Below are 15,000 nucleotides of genomic sequence, written 5' to 3'. Positions count from 1 at the left end.
CCTCGGGAAAATATAAGTACAGCTGGCTTCATTAATTCCGGTACATTTCATGGGAAGTTATGGAGACGTCAGTGTACCGGGATTAATGAAGCCAACTGTACCTCGGGAAAATAAAAGTACAGCTGGCTTCATTAATTCCGGTACATTTCATGGGAAGTTATGGAGACGTCAGTGTACCGGAATTAATGAAGCCAACTGTACCTCGGAAAAATAAAAGTACAGCTGGCTTCATTAATTCCGGTACATTTCATGGGAAGTTATGGAGACGTCAGTGTACCGGAATTAATGAAGCCAACTGTACCTCGGAAAAATAAAAGTACAGCTGGCTTCATTAATTCCGGTACATTTCATGGGAAGTTATGGAGACGTCAGTGTACCGGAATCAATGAAGCCAACTGTACCTTGGAATTACAAAAAGTACAATTGGCTTCATTAATTCCGGTACATTTCATGGAAGGTTATGGAGACGTCAGTGTACCGGAATTAATGAAGCCAACTGTACATTGGAAAAATAAAAGTACAGTTGGCTTCATTAATTCCGGCACATTTCATGGAAAGTTATGGAGACGTCAGTGTACCGGAATTAATGAAGCCAACTGTACCTTGGAATTACAAAAAGTACAATTGGCTTCATTAATTCCGGTACATTTCATGGAAGGTTATGGAGACGTCAGTGTACCGGAATTAATGAAGCCAACTGTACATTGGAAAAATAAAAGTACAATTGGCTTCATTAATTCAGGTACATTTCATGGGAAGTTATGGAGACGTCAGTGTACCGGAATTAATGAAGCCAACTGTACATTGGAAAAATAAAAGTACAGTTGGCTTCATTAATTCCGGCACATTTCGTGGGAACTTATGGAGACGTCAGTGTACCGGGATTAATGAAGCCAACTGTACCTTGGAAAAATAAAAGTACAGTTGGCTTCAATAGTTCCAATACATTTCATGGGAAGTTATGGAGACGTCAGTGTACCAGAATTAATGAAGCCAACTGTACCTTGGAAAAATAAAAGTACAGTTGGCTTCATTAATTCCGGTACATTTCATGGAAAGTTATGGAGACGTCACTGTACCGGAATTAATGAAGCCAACTGTACCTTGGAAAAATAAAAGTACATCTGGTTTCATTAATTCTTGTACACTTCCCAGGAATCCGAGGAGACGTCTGATAGTTGTAAATTGTTTAGCAAAACAGAAACATTTAGCAATGCTGTCTCTTAAACAAAGTATATTAGCTTATAAACACGTGATCAATAGCATTTGCATTAATTTAACCAAGTGGTGTTAAGTTAAACATTACTATTTGCTGTCAGACGTCTCCTTAGCTTTCCGTGAAGTGTACCGGAATTAATGCAGGCAACTGTACCTATCATTTTTTTTAATACAGAGGGTCCTCAACTTACAAACTTTCGACTTGCAAACATTAAGGGATACAAAAACAAATCTAACTAAGAATAACAAAGATATAAAGGAATAATGTAATAAAACAATATTATATCATTTGATACAGTAAGCAAAATGACATTTGTAATAACCTGATATCTATTTCATATGAAAACCCAACTATTTGTTGACTTTTGTAGCTGGAAATTAAAGGCATGGGATTCAGGTTAGGCCTAACCTAGGCCAAAATAAAAAAAAAAGAAAGAAAAAAAATCGACTCGCAAATAATTCGATTGACAAACAACTTCTTGGAACCAATTTAGTTTGCAAGTTGCGGGCCTTTTGTGTGTTAATATTTCTAAAAAGTCAAGTAACTTAAGTGGCCCCTTTCCTCTTGGTAAGGGTAGAAGTGATTCTTTAGTTATGACAAGCAGTTCTTCTAGGAGAAGGACACTCCAAAATCAAAGCATTATTCTCTAGTCTTGGGTAGTGCCATAGCCTCTGTACCATGGTCTTCCACTGGCTTGGGTTACAGTTCTCTTGCTTGAGGCCACACTCGGGCACACTATTCTATGTTGTTTCTCTTCCACAAATTTTGTTAATGTTTGTATAGTTATATGTGAAATATTTATTTTAATTAGTGTTACTGTTCTTAAAATATTTTATTTTGATTGTTAATTGACTATCTTATTTCCTTGTTTCCTTTCTTCACTGGGCTATTTTCTGTTTTGGAGCCCCTGGACTTGTAACATCCTGCTTTTCCGACTAGGTTTATAGCTTACCTAATAATAATAATAATAATAATAATAATAATAATAATAATAATAATAATAATAATAATAATATAGAAATTGGTTGCATGGTCATTGCCGTTTATTAAGCTTAATGTTAAAATTACTCTAAAAAAAAAAAATATTCTATAAGACTCACAGGAAGAGACGCTTAGGGTGCACGTCTGGGCATCGAAGGGATACTTGTAGAAATACATGGGACATGCCAATCGTGTCTGTAGCCTGGAAATAGAAATAAAATAATGAAAAACTGGATTAAATTACCTCTTATAAGAAGAACAATACTGTAAATCTCAATAAAAATGTCTTGCCTGGGGGACCTTCTGCCATGGCAAAGAATAGATCAGAAATCTTTTATTATTATTATTATTATTATTATTAATATTAATACTAATATTAATATTAATATTAGTATTAATATTAATATTTATCTTAATATTAATATTAATACTAATATTAACATTAATACTAACATTAATATTATTATCATAATCATTATTTTTATTATTGTTATTATTATTATTATTAATATTAATATTAATATTAATATTAATATTAATATTAAAAAAATTTAATGGCAATAAAGAAAAGACTGCGTGGCTTACAAAGAGGAGAAGACGATGGTATAGTTCTCTTGGATGTAAGCTCCCTGGAGTTCTTGTATCATGCTGAGGGTCGTGATTTCGGTGGCTTCGTGAATGTAGAGGTCCGGCAGCCACACCCTCTTCAGGAAAGACGAATGCAAAGGCAGACTTTCGCCTTCTCCTGACGCCTCTTCGTTGGGGATCAAGCGAGGTTCCATCCATCTGATCCTTAGATACATGGAGGCCAGGATAGTCTGTTGTGAGAATGGATAGTGAAGAGTTAGGTTTTTATTGATTGTTAGATTAACAGCATTTTGTTTAACACAAGTTTAAGGATTGCAGTAGTGGTGATGTTAGTCAAGTGGATATACAGTATGAGTACAGTCGTTATTACAATGTTATTTAAGAGTAGAAGCTATTAAAGCAACGACAAAGATACGTACTTTCCATACGCAATGCGCATAGAGATTAAAGCAAAACACTTTTAGTCTTTTACTACGTATTGAATGATTGTTAATTCAGATGGCTGTCTACCTTAAGCCTAGTCTCTTCCGTTCTAATGCTCTCGTTCCACTATTCTGGTACAATTAATTCTCTCCTACTGGACACAGCATACTAGATGTAGTCACAACTCACACTTGTTCTTTCTGCATTTGTCCACCTAACAAAGAAACAGTACAAGTGAATCTTTATCAAGGAACACTGCATACCAGAACAAGTTTGACCTCTTCCCTCTGCTGCTTCCATCTTGTAGATTATTCCCTTGAGATCTGGAAGACCAGAATCCCCTTGCTATTGACTGTCTGTCTCTCAATGGTTGTTAATTCAGATGGCTGTCTATCTCAAGCCTAGTCTCTTCTGTTCCAATACAAGGGAAACTCAAAGTCGAGGGAAGGATTTATACTAAGGACTTTTTCGTATTGTCCGGAGAGATGATATCTTCTACTTTTGGACAACACTAATACATTATCTATCTATTTATCTATCTCTGTCTACCTGTCTATCTTATATATATATATATATATATATATATATATATATATATATATATATATATATATATATATATATATATATATATATACATGCATATATATACATATATATATGTACAGTATATATATATATATATATATATATATATATATATATATATATATATATATATATATATATATATATATATATATTGTATATGTGTGTGCGTGTGTGTGTGTGCGTGTGTGTGTGTGAGGGCGGGGGTGTACATTCATGGGAAGCAATTGTCATGGTGTCATCACTGTGTGTTTTACAGGAATTGTTATATTTTCGTAGTTCTTTCAGAGCCTCTCGGTAGAGAAACGATTATAATTCTCATTTATTTATTCCGATCTCTCTCTCTCTCTCTCTCTCTCTCTCTCTCTCTCTCTCTCTCTCTCTCTCTCTCTCTCTCTATATATATATATATATATATATATATATATATATATATATATATATATATATATATATATATATATATATATACATATACCATCTTCATTAGCCGTAACTATTCCGCTGCCAAACAAAGGCCTCAGACATGCCATTCCACCGCGTCTATATAAGGTCTTTCTATGGCATTCTATTATAGCAAGTAACCAATATTCTAGAAATACATTGGGCTGGTTAATCTCCTTCTTTAATAATAACAATGTAGAAATACAAATAGATATTTTGTATTCAATAGAACAGGAGTTATGAAAATCAAACGGTTTACGGTCTCCAATACTAATCTAGTTAGCTTCCACTGACTCTGCAATTTATCCTTGCCAATATATATCTCTCCTTTCACTAGTGAATTAATAAAAAAAAAGAGTAACGACGATAACTTTAATAATGGATAATTTCACATAAAAGTTGCTTAATTTTCACTGTTTCGTGACCTACCCCTAAAACCATCGATTTAGCAACCCCCCCCCCCCACCCTTTTTTTATGGATGTTTCCAAATTCTGTCATGTGGAAATGTTTTCATGACAGTTACCAATGACTCACATTCTCCACGTTCTGTAACAATTACGAATAAACTCAATAATTAGCGTTGGATAATAATTTCATCTCGTAAACTACCCGAGCTCTCCTGCAACTTCAAAATAATCAACTGACTCAGTAATATTTCAGGGAAATTCTACATTAGACCAACGCACATGAGAACTTTATTACCATCTGTAAACTCTATTTGGAAAGGATAACCTTCACGAAGGTCCAGCTGTAATTGGCCTTCACTTATGAAAGACATTCCTGGACGAACTATTGTAGACTGGCCTTCGCTAGTCGTAGTGTCGTGTCAGGGAAATGAACCTAAGCTATGGGTTGGGTTTGTGTCTAATTTTGAGTCTGATTCTTATCTAATTATCGATTCCATTCCTTACCCTATGTTACAAGAGTTCCATAATCAGGACTTGAGTTAAATCACTTACCATTTCACGAAAATTGACTTCCAGTATTCCTTTGATATTCCAGCCAATGCCAACAATGATTGGACCGCCATCTGTTGAGGAAAAGAGATTGTAGTAAAAAAACTATGTCTGACTTCATGCTACTTTTCATGGAACTAAGCTGTTGGTTAAACAAAGAAATAAGTGTGAATAATTTCTTTTTCTCTGAAAATACTTTCAAACTGTTTGTTAATTATTATACGCTAACTGTATTGTATTTGATTAAATAATTACCTATCATTGTTATACGCACTGCAATCTGCTAGCTTTTCCAAATCTTTATTTTGCTCACGATTACCGAAATCATACGTATATATATATATACACACACACACACACACATATATATATATATATATATATATATATATATATATATATATATATATATATATATATATATATATGTATGTATATATATGTAATTATATATATATATATATATATATATATATATATATATATATATATATATATATGTATATATATATAATATATATAATATATATATATAAATACATATATATATATATATATATATATATATATTTATATAGATAGTATATATATATATATATATATATATATATATATATATATATATATATGTATATATATATATATATATATATATATACATTGTTTTGATTATTTTCCCACAAAACTAGATAAAATGGAAATAGATTAGGATATCCTATTCCCGTTGTAAACATAGACTTTGTTTACTCATAAACACAAATAGATATTTCCATTCCATACTAATAACATGATATATTATCCAGTTCAATCATTTACCTTTATATGATAGTGTATCGAAGAAACAACTACACTTCTCTTGGGTGTTTTTCTTGTAAATTGATTGTTAGAAATACCAGTGATGACACAGCTTCCTAGAATCAAAGCAACTTTTTTTTTTTTTTTTAAGAACTCCCTGTACTGCTCATCTATTGAATCTTAATCTCCTTTACACTTTATGAAGTTAATGATTATGTATAAATATTCAAAGACTAGAACCTTTTACTCTAGCGTTTAGAAAGACATCGCCTTTTTCTATAGAAAGTCCTTTTCACAGACGAGCGAAATAATTACACTTTGAAAACAAAAACAAAAAACGCCGCAATTTTAATAGGAAATTTTGCCGTAAAAATATACTGTTCTCAGCCGTATTTCAGTAAAATACAAGCGACTGTAATTTTTACCTTACTTTTCCATTATCTTTTACACGTGTCTGACCGTAATATCACGTCAATATATCCGTTTTTAAAACGGTAAACATCCTGGAATAAATATCACCAGGCATTTGCCGATTTTTAAATGCAACTTTTAACAGTATACAGTAGTCATTGTTTTAAATTTTAACGAGTTCCAACCTGACAGTTCTTTTCAAAGCTATAATTATTAAAGAAATTATTCATCAGCATAGACATTACAACAAAAAATAAATAACTTTCTTTATATCTTCTGTAATTTGACTTAAGTGCTTATAATCAAAATGCAACTGGACAGCTTGTTTTAGCCACTGTTGAATTATTTCTTATCATTCTTGGTTTTTAATTATGGAATACACTCCTTCGTGAGCAGTAGTTGCAGGTCTGGCACGCCACTCCTAGCGACTAAGAGAGGGAATACTTAATATTCATAAGAAAACAAAAGGAAAGGAAGAAAAATAACAGTTGAATGTTATCTATTGACAGACTAATGTACCGATATTGTCCTAGTTTGATAGAGAGGGACTTTGGGCGGTGATCATGTGTATAAATGAACAGTCTCTAGGGCGTTGTTATTATTATTATTATTATTATTATTATTATTATTATTATTATTATTATTATTATTATTATTATTATTATTAGCTAACATACCACCCTAGTTCAAAAAGCAGGATTATATTATTATTATTATTATTATTATTATTATTATTATTATTATTATTATTATTATTATTATTATTATTATTATTATTATTATTAGCTAAGCTACAACCTAGTTTGAAAAGCAGGATTATTATTATTATTATTATTATTATTATTATTATTATTATTATTATTAGCTATGCAACAACATTAGTTGGAAAAGCAGTATGCTATATGCCCAAGTGCTCCAACAGGGTAAAAATAGACCAGCGAGGAAAGGAAATGAGGAAATAACTAAACCACAAGAGAAGTAATGATTAATTGATATAAAATATCTTAAGACAAGTAACAACGTTGGAAAAGATCTGTACCAACCATGTGTCACACAATTGTACATAATTCCTTTTGTATATATAATTATGTACAATTGTGTGACACACGGTTGGTACATGGTGACGGGCCGAGAGAGGGTTGTGAACTCAAAGGCAGGATGCAATCAACTGAGTTCACAGCCCTCTCTCGGCCCGTCACAGATCTGTCTGATATAAACTATGAAGAGCGACTGATGTCAGCCTGTTCAACATAAAAACAAGTTTGAAATTCTGAAGTTCCCGCGATTCTACAGCTCGATTAGGAAGACCATTCCACAATCTGTCACAGCTGGAAACAAACTACTGCCCGATTAAGATCATTCCACAATCTAGTAACAGCTGGAATAACACTTATAGACTATTGTATAGTACTGAGCCTTATGGTGAAGGTATGACTGTTGGAATTCACTGCATGCCTAACTATAGTCAATTTCTTTTAGCAAGGCATATTTGCACCGACTCGCAGCGGTGCCCTTTTAGCTCGGAAAAGTTTCCTGATCGCTGATTGGTTGGACGAGATAATCCTAATCAATCAGCGATCAGGAAACTTTTCCGAGCTAAAAGGGCACCGCTGTGAGTCGGTGCAAATCTGCCTCGATAAAAGAAATAGACTATAGAGGGGCACTCGGTGGAGTGCAGACTTCCGCCGCAGCATCTTACCTCTCGACCTTTTGCTCGACTTTGACCTTGACCTATGACCTTAACATGCATGAATTGGCGTGAAATTTCATGCACTCAAATATGAACTAAGTTTTAAGTCTCCGTGACAACTTTGTCCAAACTTATGGCTGATTACGTGTTTTGAACATTTTGCTTAACCGTGGCCTTGACCTTTGACCTTGGCCTTCCAAAATTGAATCATGTCCAGCTTTTTACATAACAGTTAATCCCTGCAAGATTCATTACTCTACGATTAAACTTGTAGCCAGGAAGCTGTTCACAAACAAATACACAGACACACACAAAGGTGAAAACATAACCTCCTTCCATCTTCGTTAGTGGAGGTAAAAATACGTACATTATCCTGTCCCTTGCCTCACACAATCACGAGTGACCTTTAAACCTTACTAGTGAAATTAGGGAGTGTCGAGATGGGTAATCATGGCCCAGAGGACGTTGCATACCTTCGCTCCCCATAGTTACATAAGCAATGGGCTGAACGACGAAGAGTCTAAACATGAAGTGTATTTCCCGTAGACCATGCCTGTTACACACCCAAAAAAAAAATTCTTATTCTTTGCATGTTTATTATTATTATTATTATTATTATTATTATTATTATTATTATTATTATTATTATTATTATTATTATTATTATTATTATTATTATTATTATTATTATAATCAGCCAATATATAACCCTATTATTATTATTATTATTATTATTATTATTATTATTATTATTATTATTATTATTATTACTACTACTACTACTACTAACAAAGCCACAAACCTAGTTGGAAAAGAAGGACGCTAGCTCAAGGGTTCCAACATGGAAAATACCCCAGTGAGGAAAGGCAATAAGGAAATAAATAAACTATAAGAGAAGTAATGAATAATTAATAAAAAGATATTCCATAAATTTTGTACAGGATTTGTTTTTTGAATCCTTACCATGTTTTGTCTCTACTCCAAAAACAGTTAAAATTCAGAGAGAGAGAGAGAGAGAGAGAGAGAGAGAGAGAGAGAGAGAGAGAGAGAGAGAGAGAGAGAGAGAGAGAGAACCAGTATGGTCTACAGTTAATGGCGTCTCAAAGATATAAACACAAATAGCCAAAGGTCATTATACATGTTCCTGAGAAAAGCATCTATTTCTAGTTGTAATAATGTTCGGTAAATTACAATCTACACGGAACCAGTATAAAGGCTTAAAGCTTTAAAGGCCACCCATGAATAACAGAGGCAAGGGACATCAACATTGGCCTATCGAGCAGGACAATGTCCTAGACTCCTAGAGACTGATTATATTACATATGATCAGCGCCAAGGAAGGCCAGGCAATGGCTACTGATGACTCAGCAGATAGACCTATAGGTTCCCAGTCAGGCAAGGACGCTACCACCTGGCCACCACCAAGACTATGAAGCTTCCCTGGGGGAAATGTACCCTAAGGAAATTATACATTACTAACAACTAGTTAACAACAAATATTTCATTGCATATGATGGCTGAATTCACTTCCCTCTAAATGACTAAGCTGGTACTAAATAAATCATTTTTTTATTTGCGTATTAATAATTTGTGTAACTAAGCAAATATTGTGCTCAGATCAATTTTGTTTTCCTTATCTACATGAAGACGAATATAGATAAAACTCGGGAAAAAATGGGAACCACTAACCTGAAGACTAAAGAACTAAAGAAGGCATAGAAATACAAATTGTGGATATGTTCTCTTGACCTGCTCTAAAATAAGGACCACACTGCGACAGAAATCGATGTTTCGTTCACACGCACCGCGTTTGTCAGCCTTTGCGAACTGTGAGTCTTAATTTCCTCCTGGGTCTGGAGTTTGCTTAGTACGTCGCCTATAATACCTAGAGGAATTTATCGCTTATGACTTCTGGTATGGTTACGTACCACTATAGTAGATTTACTAGATATATAGTACAGCCCTGGGTCAAGAGGAGTTTATATAAAGGAATTCAGCTCACCCAATGTCCATCAAGTATCGCGACCACTAAACAAGGAATGGGGGTAGAGGTGTAAAGTGCACACACACACACACACATACATACATACATATATATATATATATATATATATATATATATATATATATATATATATGTGTGTGTGTGTGTGTGTGTGTGTGTGTGTGATTTTATCATTATTACGTCTGGGGAATTACATAAACTCCCGAGCTCCAAACTCACCTGTTTATATTACATATGTCTGTTACATTTGAAAAAATATACCCGAGCTCTGATAATACGGAACCCACAGAGGGCATTACGTATGAATACTGAATATCAAAAGGTCTCTTACGTTACTCTCAAAACAAAACTGGGTGATAATTTATGTGAACTATTCAAAAGCCAACCTCTTACTTCGGTTTTTAGTCAGGGATTAAGAGCAAAGCACTGATAGAAAATGTGGATTATACAACACACTATAGTCCATTTCTTTTATCAAGGCAGATTTGCACCGACTCGCAGCGGTGCCCTATTAGCTCGGAAAAGTTTCCTGATCGCTGATTGGTTAGAATTATCTCGTCCAACCAATCAGCGATCAGGAAACTTCTCCGAGCTAAAAGGGCACCGCTGCGAGTCGGTGCAAATCTGCATCGCTAAAAGAAATTGACTATAGTGAACCCCTTCTATCGGAACTGGCTTTCCTTCAAAACACAAAACTACCTTCCAGACAGCGTTATAACTCCTGCCAGGCTACCAAAAACTCACATTTTGTCTACGCGAGATCCCTTTGCTAAGGGAATTATTTCATTAATTTAACCGCAAACTACAATTTTTCTCTTGGTTACCATTGCATAAGTCTACCCTCTTTGAGGATGTGGATCTATCACTTCCATTTATAAAGGGGTTTCATTTTTCTTCTTTCTCCTTACGAGTTATGGAAGGAGTTTCCGTATCCTATTGACTTTCATATAGAAGAAGAAACGAGTGTTTATAAAACACAAATAAAGGGTTCAAAACAACAAAGGTTTACGGTGAAAGCAGTCCTTTATCTTAAATCGATAAGCCTTTGGCCCTGGAATGGTGAGTCCATGAATGAAATATAAAGCTACTTGACACAACTGGGTTTTAGTTAGCCCAGTAAAAGGACTGGTGCGTAAATCACTTGAAAGAGTATCTGAGCGCAGAGAAGTTTGTTGACAAGAGGTAGTTGTCTTTACCTAAATTAAAATTACTTCATAAAACTATAATGATCTTCAGTATTAGATAGTAGCGGTATTTTATATGAATAAAAACAAACACGTTACACATGAAGGTAATATCTAGGCTTCTAGGACCTACGTGTTCTTTAAATCTTACCAAATTATGTGAACAGACAAGTACTCACCACTTGGGAAGGGCGCTTCTGTCATGTCGTAATCCGGCGGAAGCAGTTTAGCGATGTTGATCTCACTACAGGCTACGGTGATACACCTGTGGAAACGAAAACAATGTCTGAAAATTATAAGAATGTTTCTTCTTTTATTATGGTTACAAATCTTGGCTAAGGAGCAGTTATATTTGAACCTGGGTGATGAGAATTGAAGTAATATTGCTAATAAGCTGGGAAAAGCAGCGGGAGATTGTTTTGATAATCTGTTACAGGTATGCGGAGCTGCACAAAATACAGTGCACTGAAACAATTGCGCCATTTGCAAAAACATTTTCGTAATATCTCTCTCTCTCTCTCTCTCTCTCTCTCTCTCTCTCTCTCTCTCTCTCTCTCTCTCTCTCTCTCTCTCTCTCAAACAGTCAAGGACAACAATGTCGTAAAAATTCAAACAATAGGAGACATGCGATGGCAAGCTTAAACGGGGTTTCCTATCATCAGTGCGAGAGAGAGAGAGAGAGAGAGAGAGAGAGAGAGAGAGAGAGAGAGAGAGAGAGAGATAAAAGCAATAGCATTTCAATGTATGAACGTGTATAAACGACACGCGGTACACTATCTGCAAAACTAACCCAAATCTCTGTAAAAAGGTAAAGCTGCACTGCATTGAAACACTACAATGTATATTCATTGCACCCTTAAAGGATAGACAATCTTTTGTTCGGTACAAAGCTAACTGGAAAAACGCAATTCACTTTACCCTTAAGAACGTTTTCGTGACTCTGGGCCATACTACGAGGAAGCTTTTAACGTAAAGATATCAATCATTTTCGAATACTTTCACTCGAGAAAAGTGGAGCTAATAACAAGGAAAGGAATATTACAATAATAGCTTGGCTTGTAATAATAATAATAATAATAATAATAATAATAATAATAATAATAATAATAATAATAATAATAATAATAATAATAATAATAATGAGCTATAGCTAGTTCTAAGAGGTAGGTTCGTTGAACTGAAAAAAAAGGGCAGCGCTTGGCTACCTTTTTAAATTTTCATTTTTATTTCTTTCTTTGTTCTATTTGTAATGACCGTGATAGATTTCAGCGATAAGAGATTCAAAGACTTTTACAGCTTCATAAATGTATAATATCAAAGCAGTAAAGAGAAAAGTGACATGATTTTACTTTAATCCTGTTGGTTTTTTCTTTAGGGGACAGCACTTCTCGGACTATGAAATTAATTTGAATCTCAAACAATTTTGATCTAATTAAATAAAGATTTAGAGTTGTGGTGGCCTGGTGGTAGCGTCCTTGCCTGGTGATCACCAGACTAGGGTTCGAGTCCCGCTCAAACTCGTTAGTCCCTTTGGTTGCTGCAACATCACCGTCCTTGTGAGCTAAGAATGGGGCGTTTGGGGGAGCCAATAGGTCTATAACAGCTAATGCCTGGTTCTCCTTGGTCCTAGCTTGTGTGGAGAGGGTGCTTGGACGCTGATCATATGTAATATGGTCAGTCTCTAGGGTACTGTCCTGCTTGATAGGGCAATGTCACTATCCCTTGTCTCTGTCATTCATAAGCGGTCTTTAAACCTTTAAACCTTAAGGTTCCTTACGCTAGCGTAACATATTATTGAAAAGCTAAGAATAACGAAGAAATTAGATTGAAAATATATGATAGAAATATAGATAAGTGTATGATTCGCTTATTATAGCTAATAAAAGATTATGAGATCCCAACCCGTTATGAGATTTCTTTTGTTTTATTTTGAATTTCAGAGGAATGTTGATCATCAACAGGAAGTCATAATTATGGCATTCCGTGTATTCTTAATCGTAACCCTTGTGTACCACATCATTCTTATTATTACTTCCGCTAAGGAGGTTATGGTCTTACTTGCGTTTGTTTAATTACCTCCGCCAACGAAGTTGGAAGGAGGAGATTATGTTTTATCCCTTTTTGTGTGTTTGTTTGTGTGTTTGTTAATGAACACCTTTCTGGCCACAGTTTTAATAGCAGAATAATGAAACTTGCAGGGATTAACTGTCATGTAAAAAGAAGGAAAATATTAAATTGGGTAAGGTCAAGGTCAAAGGTCAAGGTCACGGTCAAGCAAAATGTCAAATTCACGTAATCAGCTGTAAGTTTGTACATTGTTGTCACAGAGACTTCTACCTTGGTTCATATTTGAGTGCAGGAAAATCCACGTCAATTAATACACGTTAAGGTTAAAGGTCAAATTCGAGTCCATGGTCAAGGTCAAGAAAAGGTCACATTCCGGTCATCAATCATACAGCCACAATCTTAATCGTAAAGTAATGAAACTTTCAGTGATTTTATCTATCTATCTATTTGTCTGTTTGAAAGATTACTTCAAAACTTCTTGCTGGATTTTCACCAAATTTTAACAACAGTTAAGTATTATGCTCCTGAAGAAACCATTGAATTTTAGAGGTGATCTGGATCAAGATCATGATCCTGGATCAATGTTACACTTTTCACTTTTTACGCGGTGCCAACGCAAGAGCGCGTGTCTTACGTAAAGTATGGCAATCTAAAACAAACGAACTTTACGCTATCTACGGAGAACCTATGAAAAAGGGAATGTTCTGTCCGTAGACTTTATTAAAAGGTTACGATAGTGTCATTCACTCTCAACATATGAAAAAAAAAGTGTTTTGTCCGTAGACTTCGGTAAAATGATGGCCATATTCATTGGCGGAGGTCTAAAATCACTGATTATTATTATTATTATTATTATTATTATTATTATTATTATTATTATTATTATTATTATTATTATTCATAGCAGAATTTACAGTAGTCATAATATCGTCATTATCATAATCATTGTTGAGGATTTCAGCTAGGATACTTATCAACAAATACAAAGATAAGCGTAACACGTAACCTTAAAGATATTGAATTGACGACGCTTTTTAAAGACATGTACGAATAAATAAACATTCTTGTTGTTATTATTTCTCTCAGTCACGCAAACGTTGTTTTAAGACCCAAGGTTAATAAGTATTTTATATCGATTTCCTACTGGCGTATAATACCACCCAAACAATCTAGTACTACTGTATGTTGAGCTCGTGAAGAATGTGTTATTTCATTATTATTATTATTATTATTATTATTATTATTATTATTATTATTATTATTATTATTATTAAAAAATCATTATTATTATTATTATCATTATTATTATTATTATTATTATTATTATTATTATTATTATTATTATTATTATATTAATAAGATTATTAGGTACAGACAATTTTGACTTAGTTTAATCAGAAAATAGTAATGATAATAGCATGTAAAAAGACCATAAATGTATCAACTTCGTGTATATCAAGCTAACTCTTATAAAATTGTCTAATCTTTGCGTGGAACAAGGACATTTTAAACCCTCTTTATCGGGTGGCCTTGTCAATAGCAATACGTTAACTCACACAAGATACTGTTAAAGAAAACATTCGCAAATAGATTGACATGATTCAGTTCAATGATAAAGAATGCTAGATTTCTGGTATCAAAATCAACG

The 15,000-nt window shown here is 33.9% G+C and overlaps 1 pseudogene; it reads right to left on the bottom strand.

Moving 5' to 3' along the window:
- LOC137642888 (glycine receptor subunit alpha-2-like) overlaps positions 1-15,000 on the bottom strand; it is a 34,555-nt pseudogene that overhangs the window by 6,890 nt on the left and 12,665 nt on the right.

Source organism: Palaemon carinicauda, chromosome 6, assembly GCF_036898095.1.
Source record: "Palaemon carinicauda isolate YSFRI2023 chromosome 6, ASM3689809v2, whole genome shotgun sequence".
Classification (NCBI taxonomy): Eukaryota; Metazoa; Arthropoda; class Malacostraca; order Decapoda; family Palaemonidae; genus Palaemon; species Palaemon carinicauda.
Note: the sequence above shows the minus strand (reverse complement) of the source record. Positions and strands in the feature narration are given on the sequence as shown.